At 36.3% G+C, this 15,267-nt stretch overlaps 1 long non-coding RNA gene across 1 annotated transcript in view; it reads right to left on the reverse strand.

The window, feature by feature from the left end:
- Window positions 1-2,826: 2,826 nt before the first annotated feature.
- The window catches only part of LOC110145000 (uncharacterized), a 232,436-nt gene continuing 219,995 nt past the window's right edge, over window positions 2,827-15,267 (reverse strand). The window contains exon 3 of the long non-coding RNA XR_011483524.1: window positions 2,827-2,910. This is a non-coding gene — a long non-coding RNA (uncharacterized lncRNA). The remainder of the gene's footprint in view (window positions 2,911-15,267) is intronic.

The raw sequence follows: 15,267 nt of genomic DNA on the forward strand, positions 1-15,267 counted from the left end.
TCAATTGCTTGTTACACAGACTTTAGCTTTGAAAGCAATACAAGGATAAAAGTTGAAAACATTATAAAATACATTCCTATAAAACTCTGTTATTTAAGGAAGGGAGAAATATTTGACATCAACTCTCTAAATTTATTGTTTATTAGATTTACTTGATTCTACCTAAAACTGTAGAACAGACAAAAGGAAACAAGATAAAAGGGCATCACACAGACAACAATCAGCAAAAACACTCTCATAAAGAGTCAGACATTCTGAGTAGTTACAAGAACACAGAAGAGTACAGGTTAGGAATTACCAAGGAATTCTAGGAATAAAAGACTTAGACCATAGGTTTCAGAATCTGGCTTATCAATACATGTTATCTGACAAGCAAATGTTTTAAAAACAATTTTAATGTAAGTATCTTCAGGAAGACATGAATTCTCCAAACAGCCATACACATGATGCTGAAAGATGCTACAGTTTGAGAACCACTGAACTAAAAAATGATGCAATCATTTTTAAGATGATCTTAGACTCATCATTTTGTATATACACTCCTAGAATTTTCTCCAAATCTATATACCCTCTTAAAAATATATCAAACTATACTGTTTCCAGCACCATCTATAGTTAACCACCCATTTTTACACACATTTGTTACCTAGCTGGCCCTCAAAGCCACAGATTTTCAACACCTAATTTGTAAAGCTTTAGCAGTTTTAGAGAGGATGTTAGAGTTTAAAGGGTCTTAGAAATATATGTCCCAGTCTTCTCACTTTATTAATGAGCCTCAGATAAATGATTGGCTCAGTGCTAAATATTAAATTAGTAGCAGGAAAATCAGACTTACTTACTATTGATATTGCTTTTCCACTGCAACACTCTTTTCTTTAAATTTCTCCCCAATATATGTAAGCCTCAAGAAAGCAGGTTTTTTTAGGTCCTGTGAAATGATGTATTTCTAAAGCCTAAAACACTAAGAATAATTTAATAACCAGTCATTCATTTTTATTAGGTTAATGAGAGATGCTTAGTCAGAATTGGTATGGGAAGTAAGAGGATTAATATTAATTGACTTAGGTTACTTGACAACTATTTTATTCATGTGATTGCATTTAATCCTTCCAAAAGTAATGCAGAAAAGATTTAGTCCCCCCATTTTATAGATGAGGAAACTAAAGGTAATAGGTGACAATAAGCAGTTTACCTGATTGTAAAATCTCCTACTCTTTTTGCTACAATGGTGCATAGGTGCAGCACAAAGGAACTTCAGAGAGTCAAGAGTAAAATTCTTTGTATTAACAGACAATTTCTAGACAAAAATGTAAGAGTACTTATAAGTCTTAGACATTGTGCTAAGATTTTTCTAATCTATTTGTGAGTTACTAGTTACCCCTTCCCAGATGAGAAAATAAGGCACAGAGAATTTCAAAACTTGCTTAAAGACACTTAAGTAGGAAGTGACAGAATCAATTACAAACCCAGGGAAGCTGACTCCAGAGTCCATGCTAAAAACTACTGCACTAAACTATCACATAGACCAAGACAATGGGCTTTCAGAGTGTGGCTTTCTGACAAGCAGGACCATCACCAAGGAACTTCTTAGAATCAGGAATTTGGGGGCCCTATCCCAGGTCCACTGAATCAGAATCTTCGGGGGTGACATTGAGCATGCAGTGTTTTAAGAGCCCCACATGTGATGCTGAGGGATGCAACAGTTTGATAACCACTAAACTAAGAAATGATGCAATCATTTCTAAGATGATCTTAGACTCATCCTTTTGTATATACACTCTAGAATTTTCTACAAGTCTGTATGTACTCTTAAAAATATATCACATTGTACTGTTATGTTATTTATTTCTTCTCTAATCAATATGTCATGAGAATTTTCATATATTGATCATTTTTTCAGAACATACCTTTTAGTGGCAGCTTAGTATTTGCTACGGGCTGAATGTATCTCCCCCACAAAACTCATAGGTTGAAGACCTAATCCTCATGTGAAGGTGCTACTTGAGACCCATGGCAGACTGTCTTTCCCAACAGTTGCTAGACATTAAAGCATTTAATTTTTTTCCACTTTTAAATAATGCCACAGTAAACTATTTTGTACTTAAAATATATTTCTCAGTATTTACTTAGGATAAATCCTTAAAAACAGATTGTATGATCAGTAGTTTCGTTTAGGCTTTTTAACCTTTGATAAATATTTCACTTATGAGATTATATGAAAAAGCTAATTTTCCAGAAATTCATACTAACAATAGATAATCATTTGTAGTCTTAAAATTTGGAATTTTCCTTAAAATCACATTAATTCTCATTAATATCTATCTAATTATTGCTAAAGTAAGCTTTTAATACATATATTAGAATTTGTATTTCTTCTTTTATGAATTAACTATAAATGTATTTGTCTTTTATTCTCTTGGGATTAAATATTTTCTTATTGAATTATAAGACATTTATATATTTGTAATAATCCACTATAGGCTTGGTAAAACTAAATATATACAAATAAAGATATAGAGATTGATATCTATATATAAAACCTATTTGTATCCACAATTATTTTAATATTAATTTGTGGAAATAATTAATGATTTTCCAGTTACTGCCAAATAGACCAAGCCACTATAAAGTATCTTATCAGCATCTCTTTAACGTATAATTAGAAAACTTACAACTAGAACCACACACTTTGGAAACATCACCATCCCAATCAAACAAAGCATTTTTTCCAATATTGGGGACTGGGAGTTCTTAGTAAACTCAGCAGGAGCTCAGTAGGAGGACTGAAGGAGAGATTCAATAATTTTTTTTTAAACTCACCTGGGTCCTTCTTGTTAATGACATAGTGCTGATGGTTCTTGATCATCTCTAACCAGTAGTCAGTCCTGCTTCAATATAAGCCCATGGTCTCTAAAACAGAATTTGGCCTAGCTATCAAAATCTTATTTTCATTCACATGTATCAATTTATTCTCTATTATAAAAATATAAATTTGTTCTATTTACAGTATCTGTTGTTTCTGCTTCTTCCACTGTGACATTACCCTGCTAACTACAGTAGAACCATACATAACAGAGTTATGTAGAATAGGGAAGGTTATTGAAAGTGAAATCTAAATGAATGTGTCAGGGGAGTGTAGTCTCCTCGGTTCTGTCTCATCTCAACAAAAATTTGAAGCAACGGATGTTAGAGCCCTCAACATGTCACAGCTCTCAGACAGACCATGTTATAGCTCTCCGGTCTCGAACAGACCGTGTTATAGCTCTCAGATCTCCAACAGACCGTGTTATAGCGCTTAGATCAGTGTCACAGCTCAGTGTTATAGCTCAATTTTATTTAGAAAATAGCAGGAAAATACATCCTTGAGGCATGAGGGCATGCGACCCAAAGATGTGAAGAGAAGAGAGAGCCGGCACACAGGAGAAAGAGAGACCCCCGACCCTTTGGCTCCTCTTTATGTATGTTTTTTTCTTCTGCCTGGGCCTGCCCTGTGTAAATTGGGCTAGCCAGGAGTGCTGTTCCTTCTACCTGAGGTCCTCACTCCAGTCAACCTTCCTTTGTTCTATTTTCCTGAGCTTTTCCCTTCCTTGTCTTTTAGGCACCGCCATTCTGGACTCCTGTTTCCTATTCTAACTACCTAACAAATGTTTTGTAGGTTTCTTGTTTTTTCAAGCCTGCTCCTCTTCCCAGTTCTGTTCTGCCATCTAGATACTTAAACCCATCGATCCCCTTTGCACGTCTTCCTTCAGGCTTTCATTAGCCTAGTTCAAGTACAATCTACCCCAAAATTCGGTCACCAAAATACAAATAAACTAGATAAGTGGTTTCAGGAAAGAAACTGTGGTGTTCCTCTGGACTCCGCTGTTGTTTTGTCTCCATGGCCATAATGATAACAGGTTCTAAATAGTCTCCTCATCCTTATTCACAATGAACTTTTTAGTTCCTGAAAACTACCTTTTACAATCCAGAATGATGGGATGGGAAGGGAGGTGGGAGATGGGTCCAGGACGAGGGGATACAAGTACACCATGGCTGATTCATGTCAATGTATGGCAAAAACAACCACAATATTGTAAAGTAATTAGCCTCCAATTAAAATAAATTAATCAAGTTTTTAAAACAGAAAATGTGATAGCATACAGGGAAGAACAATAGCAATATTGATAATCTTCTAGCCTTCATGCAATTTCCATGATCTCTTGAGAATATATTGACCTTCACATTATTTTCAGTTCAGTCCGTTAAGTTCAGTAACTCAGTTGTGTCTGACTCTTTGCAACCCCATGGACTGCAGCACACCAGGCCTCCCTGTCCATCACCAACTCCTGGAGTTTACTCAAACTCATGTCCATTGAGTCGGTGATGCCATCCAGCCATCTCATCCTCTGTCATCCCCTTCTCCTCCAGTCTTCAATCTTTCTCAGCATTAGGGTCTTTTCCATTGAGTCAGTTCTTCACATCCGGTGGACAAAGTATTGCAGTATCAGCTTTAGAATCAGTCCTTCCAGTGAATATTCAGGACTGATCTCCTTTAGGATGGACTGGTTGGATTTCCTTGCAGTCCAAGCAACTCTCAAGAGTCTTCTTCAACACCACAGTTCAAAAGTGTCAATTCCTCACCACTCAGCTTTGTTTATAGTCCAATTCTCACATCCATATGTGACTACTGGAAAAACCATAGCTTTGACTAGATGGACCTTTGTTGGCAAAGTAATGTTTCTGCTTTTTAATATGTTGCCTAGGTTGGTCATAACTTTTCTTCCAAGGAGCAGGCATCTTTTAATTTCATGGCTGCAGTCACCATCTGCAGCGATTTTGGAGCCCCCAAAAATAAAGTTTGCCACTGTTTCCCCATCTATTTGTCATGAAGTGATGGGACCGGATGTCATGATCTTGTTTTCTGAATGTTGAGTTTTAAGCCAACTTTTTTACTCTCCTTTTTCAATTCATCAAGAGGCTCTTTAGTTCTTCTTCCTTTCTTCCACAAGGGTGTTGTCATCTGCATACCTGAGGTTATTGATATTTCTGCCAGTAATCCTGATTACAGCTTGTGTTCCATCCAGCCCAGCATTTCTCATGATGTACTCTGCAGGTAAGTTAAACAAGCAGGTTGATAATATACAGCCTTGACGTACTCCTTTTCCTATTTTGAACCAGTCTTTTGTTCCATGTCCTGTTCTCACTGTTGCTTCCTGACCTGCATACAGGTTTCTCAAGTGGCAGGTCAGGTGGTCTGGTATTCCCATCTCTTGAAGAATTTTCCAGTTTGTTGTGGTCCACATAGTCAAACACTTTGGCATAGTCAATAAAAGCAGAAGTAGATGTTTTTCTGGAACTCTCTTGCTTTTTTGATGATCCAGTGGATGTTGGCAATTTGATCTCTGGTTCTTCTGCCTTTTCTAAATCAAGCTTGAACATCTGGAAGTTCACAGTTCATGTACTGTTGAAGCCTGGCTTGGAGAATTTTGAGTATTACTTTACTAGTGTGTGAGATGAGTGCAACTGTGTGGTAGTTTGAGCATTCTTTGGCACTGCCTTTCTTTGGGACCTCAATGAAAACTGACCTTTTCCAGTCCTGTGACCCCTGCTGAGTATTCCAAATTCGCTGGCAGACTGAGTGCAGCACTTTCACAGCATCATCTTTCAGGATTTAAAATAGCTCAACCGGAATTCCATCACCTCCACTAGCTTTGTTCATAGTGATGTTTCCTAAGGCCCACTTGACTTCACATTCCAGGATGTCTGGCTCTAGGTTGGTGATCACACCATCGTGATTATCTGGGTCATGAAAATCTTTTTTGTATAGTTCTTCTGTGTATTCTTGACACCTCTTCTTAATATATTCTGCTTCTGTTAGGTCCATACCATTTCTGTCCTTTATTGAGCCCATCGTTGCCTGAAGTGTTCCCTTGGTATTTCTAATTTTTTTAAAGAGATCTCTAGTCTTTCCCATTCTATTATTTTCCTCTATTTCTTTGCATTGATCAATGAGGAAGGCTATCTTATCTCTCCTTGCTATTCTTTGGAACTCTGCATTCAAATGGGTATATCTTTCCTTTTCTCTTTTGTCTTTCACTTCTCTTTTATTCACAGCTATTTGTAAGGCCTCCTCAGACAACCATTTTGCCTTTTTGCATTTCTTTTCCTTGCGGATGGTCTTTGTCCCTGTCTCCTGTACAAAGTCATGAACCTCCATCCATAGTTCATCAGGCACTCTGTCTATCAGATCTAGTCCCTTAAATCTATTTCACACTTCCACTGTATAATCATAAGGGATTTGATTTAGGTCATACCTGAATGGTCTAGTGGTTTTCCCTACTTTCTTCAATTTCAGTCTGAATTTGGCAATAAGGATTTCATGGTCTGTGGCACAGTCAGCTCCAGGTCTTGCTTTTGCTGATTGTATAGAACTTCTCCATCTTTGGCTGCAAAGAATATAATCAATCTGATTTCAGTATTGACCATCTGGTGATGTCCATGTGTAGAGTCTTCCCTTTTATTGTTGGAAAAGGGTGTGTGCTACGATCAGTGAGTTCTGTTGGCAAAACTTTATTAGCCTTTGCTCTGCTTCATTCCGTACTCCAAGGCCAAGTTTGCCAGTTACTCCAGGTATCTCTTGACTTCCTACTTTTGCATTCTAGTCCGCTATAATGAAAAAGACATGTTTTGGGGGTGTTAGTTCTAGAAGGTCTTCTAGGTCTTCATAAAACTGTTCAACTTCATCTTCTTCAGCATTACTGGTTGGGGAATAGACTTGGATTACTTTTAGACGATATTTATTCCCTGGTGGCTCAGAGGTTAAAGCGTCTGCCTGCAATGTGGGAGACCCGGGTTCGATCCCTGGGTCGGGAAGATCCCCTGGATAAGGAAATGGCAACCCGCTCCAGTACTCTTGCCTGGAGAATCCCATGGATGGAGGAGCCTGGTAGGCTACAGTCCATGGGGTCACAAAGAGTCGGACACGACTGAGCGACTTCACTCACTCACTCACTCATCTCCAATCAATAAATTTTGATGACTAATATCAACTACCCTCAATATCTGCTTATTATAGTTAGAATATAAATGAGTAAACAGGGCTTCAAGTGAAGATTACTAGTAGCATTTATGCTTTCTCTTTGTAAGATATTAAATTTTGGTTCTAAATATGTCCTATGTTAAATTACTAAGATGTAGAATTAAGTCAATTAAAAAAAAAAATCTGAGTGCACTAGACTCAGTAAGAGAAGATCCCTTGCTCTAATAATGTCTCTCCAATGGCATTTTTTCCTACTGACAAGGCTTAATATTATGCTAGATGCGTAAGAGAAATGTGAAGACAATCCCATCCATTACTACACAGCAGGTGCTGAAGGGCCATTCTGAGCTAAGAGGCGATAAATTGATAACTGTGTGTTGAACATTTTCACATATTTGCAAGTTGTCTGTTCAGGTTATTTTCATATTTTTTTCCTGAGAAGATTTTATAGCTTTGGTTTTTACAAATACTTTGCATGTTAAGAACATCAATTTAGTTCAGTTTATACATATATATTTTGTTTATAGCTCTAGGACATAGAGATTTATATTCTTATTAAAAATCTATTAATCATTTCCTTTTATCAGATTTTTTTTTTTGTCTAGATTTCTTTCATCTACATATTTAGAGGTAATTTCCCATACTTAGTATCAAAAAAAATTATCACCTACATTATCTTATACTTTTTTCATTTAAAATTTAACCCATCTGGAATTGTCTTTTTTGTATGACATAAGGCATAAATCTAATTCTATTCTTCCCCAAATATTTTCTAATTATCCCAAAAGATAAATGACCTATCATTTCCCTCTAATTTTCTTTATCTAATGTCATATTATTAAATATTTATTTTTACTGTTGTCTTGTACACATTTGTGGCCAACTATTTGCAACCCTTTGGACTGTAGCCCACCAGGCTCCTCGGTCCATGGGGTTTTTCAGGCAAGAGTCCTGGAGTAGGTTGCTATTTCCTGCTCCACAATCTCTTCCCAACCCAGCCACTGACCCTGCTCTAATATTCTTGATCTAATGTCTTATTATTAAATATTTATGCTTGTAGACAGGATAAAAAAACTGAATTTCATAGATATCTATAGACCCATCACATACAGGTAATAGATGGTACCATACTACTACACTGTCTTAAAATTTCTTAAAAAAATAAAATGTTACATGGAGAACTATAACCCCTCTATCTTGTCCACCCCCTCACTTCCCAGAACTAGTTAACATTCTGAAGCTGGCATGTATGTTTATCTTACATATTTTAATATTTAATATAATTTACTTTAAGAAATACACATAAATGATGTACTCTACATCTTTTAGCAACGTTTTTAAAAATTTTGTGTGTGTGCCAATAAAACTTTATAGACACTGAAACTTGAATTCATATAGTTTTCACATGTCACAAAATATTATTCAAAAGTTTTTTTAAATTATTTAAAAATATAAAAACCAGTCTTACCTTGGGTACTACATATAAGTAGGTAATAGGCTCGATTTAGACTGTGGTCTGCCATAATTTGCCAATCCCTGAATTAGAACATCAGCCTCAAAGTAAGGCCTTTAGCAACCTTTTTTTTCTTATTTAGCATTGTTCTTCTGATGCATCCACGTTCACACACATGTACACACACACACACACACACACACACACACGTACTTCATTTTAATATTGTGTAGTATTCTATTTTATGGGCTCCCCTGGTGGCCCAGATGGTAAAGAATCTGCCTGCATTGCAGGAGACCTGGGTTCAATTCCTGGATCAGGAAGATACCCTGGAGAAGGGAATGGAAGCCCACTCCCATATTCCTGACTGGAGAATCCCATGGACAGAAGAGCCTGGCAGGCTACAGTCCACATGGTCGCAAAGAATCAGATACGAATGAGACTTGTTTCACTTCACATTCTATTTTATACATAAATCAAAGTTTCTTTGTCAATTTTCTACTACATATAGTGTGAACTAGATTGGTTGCAGTGATTTATCCTCTCAGCAGTAACACACAAGGGTCACCTTTGCTTCAGAGCCCTTATAGACTGATGTTATTAGAAATTCATTTTTGCAGATCTGTGGGATAGATCTATAGAATATTGTCTATAACTGCAGATCTATAGAATATTACCTCATTTTCATCTTAATTTCTATCTACCTGAGATTATATGTAGTGGCCACTGAAATTTAATCTTCCATGAATTGCCTGTTTAAAAAATTTGCCCATTTTTCTTAAAGAAACAATTAACAGGGAAGTCTACTGCTCTGGTATTTAGAGCTCTGGGATAAAGGTAGGCTACTTTGCATAAATATCCAGATTCCTTCTAAAAGGAAAATAATGGGACCATTAAGCTCTGCATCACAGCAATCTGGCAGTATTGTTACACTTTTAGAAATGATTACTATAGTACTAATAGTAGTAGTAGTCATATTGGTAGCAGGAGCATATATTTTTTATTAATATGAATCTTGTAGGTGCCAGGCACTCTGCTTGTTATGTATTGTCTCACTTAATTTTCACAACAACTATGTGGGGTAAATTGTATTATTATCTTTATTTTATGGATAAGGAAAGTTAGATGAGGAAAAGTTAGATAACTTAGCTCAAGTCACATAGCCAAAAAGAAGCAAAGGCAAAATTCAAATCTAGGTTACATGACTCCAGAACTCAGTCTTAATATGTAGCAAAGTCAAAATTTACAAACAGTAAATGCTGGAGAGGATGTGGAGAAAAGAGGACCCTCCTATACTGTTGATGTGAATGTAAATTGGTGGCACCACTATGGAGAATAGTATGGAGGTTCCTTAAAAAACTAAAAATAGAGCTACTATATGATCTAGCAGTCAGATTCCTGGGTATATATCTGGAGAAAACCATAATTCAAAGAGACACATAAACTACAATGTTCACTGAAGCTCTATTACAATTGCCAGGATATGGAAGCAACCCAAATGTCCATCAACATTTGAATGGATAAAGATGATATGGTCCATATATACAATGGAATATTACTCAGCCATAGAAAGGATGAAATATGCCATTTGCAGCAATATGGATGGGCCTAGAGACTGTCATACTGAGTGAAGAAAGGCAGAAAGAGAAAGACAAATGTCATACTGATATCATTTATATGTGGGATATAAAAAAATGGTACAAATAAACTTCTTTACACAACACAGGTCACAGATGTAGAAAACAATCTTGGAGTTACCAAGAGGAAAAGGGGGTAAAATTGGGAGATTCAGTCTGATATACATACACTACAATATATAAAACAGATAAAGCAATAACTATCTACGGTACAGCACAAGGCACTCTACTCAATATTCTGTAATGGCCTATATGGCAAAAGAATCTAAAAAGGAGTAGATATGTGTATATGTGTAGCTGATTCACTTTGCCATACATCAGAAACTAACATTTTGGTGTAAATCAACTATATTCCAATAAAAATTAATTTAAAAAATAAAATAAATGCCAAGTTCATGCTAGAGGGGAAAATAGTAGGTAGGGAAGTCAATGTAGGAACTTAGACTAGAAAGGAATTACCATCAAGTGAGGAACAACTATGGAAATGGATAGGACCAGTGTTCAATAATGATACCAATCAGAAATCATAAGTAAAAAGTCTACGTAAATTTGCAATTATCTTTGAAATATCATTGACAGTCTTTGGACTGAGAAAGGCATCTGACCAACTTGGAAAGGAAGGAAGGAGGAGCATTCAAGTGGAATATGCATGTCCCACTAATAAGTGAATAATTCCTTGAATTGAATAATTCCTGTCAAAATAAAGAAAATGTGATATATTGGTACTCCTAGTTGGTAACGTGAATCATTTTGTATATGTAAACCTAATCTATAATGTATATTCATACACATTAGTGGACTTTGTATTTATAACTTCTTTGAGGAAGATAGAGATGTTTGGAACACAGCCATAACATTTTGGGTCAATAGAACAAATGGTAACTAGGCTCTTCCATAATACAATACAGGAAGTGTTGCCAACTAGAAAGGATAGATCTTAGGGCAGGGCCACTATGATATTTCTTATTTTCTTACTTTAGTATGTCACTTTGAATCAGAGACTAGTAAATGAATTATAACCTAGTATAAGCTTTATAACCTTTAGTTTTCTTCTATTCAAAATTTACCTAATACTGAAACATCTTGCTTCCCCTCTTTGTTCAAAAAAGAACATGAATTGGGAATGAGCTTTACAATTTTATTCATGAGATCTATCCATCTTTAAATCAATAGTAACTGCTCAATTATAATTAATCATTTTAGAGAGCATGTTATTGCTTCTTATAAATCAGCTGCTGCTCCTAATTTTACAAAAATGCATTTCAATGAATTTCCATCTATGCTGTGGTCATATTTCCACTTTTTAAATTTCCATCTTAAATCCTTAGGGTTGAAGAGAATCTTAGAGATCCTCCAGCCCAATTTTAATGATAAGCAAATTGTCACTCAGAGAAGTTAAGTAATTTGTTCAAGATTTTATCTTTTATTAGTGGCAGATTGAGGGCAAAAAGCCAATTTCTAGAGTATGCCATCAAATGTTCTTTCCACCACTTGTAAAACTTCTTCTCAAACACCTACCTAGAAGGAGAAAAAATGCATCTCATTCACTATTATGCACTCATCATTTTTATTTTTTACTAACAGAAGATACTCATATAATATATCTAAGGCAAATATACTTCTATAGATAGAGACAGGAGCAGAGATAATAGAGGGATAGGTATAGGTGTATTTTCTTAAATATTTTCACTCTTGGCCTCTCTTCACCTTCCTCCCCTAGTTGTTACAAGGAAGGTAGTCTCAGTACTAAACTAGGAGGATCCAAGCATCCCATCCTTATAGGATCATTATGGTTAAGGAAGGTTCTCTTTGAACAAGTGAAAAATAATTTATTATTTCACCCAACATTTTAAACACAAAGTGTTTTACACTCTTTGTGCCATGTGGGTGCTAGTGACTGTAATATCTACACTGTTCTCAACATGCTGTTTGTCTTGCAAATCCTCATATATGTTTCATTTATAGGATTTTCCTCCCAACTAACAAAAAAGGAAGATCAGTGATGTCATGTAGCATTGATAAACCTACTTCATTATCCTTCCTGTGTTCACATCCTTTGCCATATGACTTTCCTGTCTCTTGTCTGGCTATGTGAGTTGTTCAGTGGAATGTTAACAGGCATGATGGGAAGCAAAGGTTTGAAAAGAATTTGCACTTGTGGGCATATTTGGGTTTGCTTATAAATCAACCGCTGGGCAATGAAAAGCACATATGTCCCTTGTGCCTCTGCCAAGCAATGAAAAGGACATGTCCTAAGTATTCTGTTTTCACAAAGAGGGGATGAAAGACATGTAGAACTAAGCCTACCCACCCTTGTTGGACCAAGCCTAGAGCAGAGCCTCAGGTGACCCATATAAATGAGAGCAAAAGATGGTTGTTTCAAGCCACTATGTTTATTTTATTTTTTATATTATTGTGGTTTAATTCAGCTCAGTTCAGTCGCTCAGCCATTTCCAACTTTTTGTGACCCCATGGACTGCAGCATGCCAGGCCTCCCTGTCCATCACCAACTCCTGGAGCTTACTCAGACTCATTTCCATTGAGTCGGTGATGCCATCCAACCATCTCATCCTCTGTCATCCCCTTCTCCTCCAGCCTTCAATCTTTCACAGCAACAGGATCTTTTCAAGTGAGTCAGTTCTTCATATCAGGTGGCCAAAGCACTGGAGTGTCACTTTCAGCATCCATCCTTCCAACGAATATTCAGGACTCATTTCCTTTAGGATGGACTAGTTGGATCTCCTTACAGTCCAAGGGACTCTCAAGAGTCTTCTCCAACACCACAGTTCAAAAGCATCAATTCTTTGACGCTCAGCTTTCTTTATAGTCCAACTCTCACATGCATACGTGACTACTGGAAAAACCAAAGCTTTGACTAGATGGACCTTTGTTGGCAAAGTAATGCCTCTGCCTTTTAATATGCTGTCTAGGTTGGTCATAACTTTTCTTCCAAGGAGCAGGCATCTTTTAATTTCATGGCTGCAGTCACTATCTGCAGAGATTTTGGAGCCCCCAAAAATAAAGTCGGCAACTGTTCCCACTGTTTCCCCATCTATTTGCCATGAAGTGATGGGACCAGATGCCATGATCTTAGTTTTCTGAATGTTGAGTTTTAAGCCAACTTTTTCACTCTCCTCTTTCACTTTCATCAAGAGGCTTTTATTGTGGTAAAAACACTTAAAATGAGACCTACCCTCTTAAGAAATTTTGAAGTGCACAATATATTATTGTTAGCTATGCATGCAAAATTGTATGCTAGATTTCTAGAACTTATTCATTTTGTTTAATTGAAACTTTATGACCATTGATTAGTAACCTCCCATTTGTATCTCCCTTCAGCCCCTGGCAACCACCATTCCATTCTTTGATTTTATGTATTTGACTATTTTTAAATACCTCATATAAATGGAATTATGCAACATCCTTTCTGTGACTGTCTTATTTCACTTAGCATAATGTCCTCAAGGTTCATTCACGTGGTCACATATAAGGTGGTTTGTTCCACAGAAGTCTGTAGCAATGGGTTACAGATACTACACAGTATACAGGATATAAGAAATCTGTCTGATACAGATTGGAAAAATGCCTGTAAACTTCATTTAAAAAGAGTATTGGGTTTTCTCTTTTATGGGGTCATTTTTGAGAAATTTATATTCCAATAATGTGTCAAGGACACAATATTTAGGGTAGTGATTAATAGCATGGCTGTGAAGTGAGATAGCCTGGCTTTGCCCCTTGCTAGCTGATGACTCTGGGTAAATTGCTTCATCTCTCTGTCCTCAGTTTCCTCATCTATTAATATAAATGGTGATGATAAAAGTACCCACCTGGCAGAGTATCTAGCATGTAATAAATCCTCAAATAAAATTAACCATCAATGGTAGCGTATTGTCTCACTATATATTCTTGGGGTTATGATTACTACATTTGTACTAATTATACAACCAATTTTCCCTTTCCAGATTAATTTTCACTTAAATTAGTTGTCCTTAACTTATATTTTTAAAATACCTCAACCTTTAGATGTGTCCTTAAACATAGTAAGTTAAAAATCAGGAATCTCTCAAATGACTTACACTAATACATAGCTCTTCTTATGTTTTATGCTTCTGTTTTAGGAACTCTGCCTTACAACTGCACTAAACTCAAACCTACTTTTTGTGATCAGTTCATGACTATTTAGACTTATTGAAGTCATGTTCATTACTTTATTCAACACTCATGTGTCTTCTCTATTTTCCTTTCTCATTTTGCTAGAGAACATCCCGTAGTAACTTATTTTCCCAAAGAAGTTCAAATTCCCGTGTTTGTAAAGTCTTTATTTTGCCTAACACTAGAATAATAACTTTCTTAATGGAGTCTAAAATTTATATCCCTTAGGATTTTATAGATATTGCTCCATATTTTCTAGCATTGTGTTACAAAAAATTAGTATCATTATGATTTTCCTCCCCTAGTAGGTCACCTCTTTTTAATCTCTAAAACATTATAAGACTATGTCTTTCTTTCAGTGTTTCATAAATTTGACCCTGATAGTCCAAAGTGGTTTTTTAAATTAATTTATTTTTTATTGAAGGATAATTTCTTTACAGAAATTTGTTGTTTTCTGTCAAAACTCAACATGAATCAGCCACAGGTATACATATATCCCCTCCTTTTTGATCCTCCCTCCCATTTCCCTCTCCGTCCCACTCCTCTAGACTGATACAGAGCCCGTTTGAGCTTCCTAAGCCACACAGCAAATTCCCGTTGGCCATCTATTTTACATATGGTAGTGTAAGTTTCCATGTTATTCTTTCCATACATTTCACCCTCTCCTCTCCTCTCCCCATTTCCATAAGTCTATTCTCTATGTCCGTTTCTCCACTGCTGCCCTGTAAATAAATTCTTCAGTACTATTTTTCTAGATTCCATATATATGTGTTAGAATACAATATTTATCTTTCTCTTTCTGACTTTCTTCACTCTGTATAATAGGTTCTAGTTTCATCCACCTCATAACAACTGACTCAAATGCTTTCCTTTTGATGGCTGAGTAATGTTCCAATATTTGGCCACCTGATGCCTGACGTGAAGAACTGACTCATTTGAACAGACCCTGATGCTGGGAAAGACTGAAGGTGGGAGGAGAAGGGGATGACAGAGGATGAGATGGTTGG

Source organism: Odocoileus virginianus, chromosome 25 (assembly GCF_023699985.2).
Source record: "Odocoileus virginianus isolate 20LAN1187 ecotype Illinois chromosome 25, Ovbor_1.2, whole genome shotgun sequence".
Lineage (NCBI taxonomy): Eukaryota > Metazoa > Chordata > Mammalia > Artiodactyla > Cervidae > Odocoileus > Odocoileus virginianus.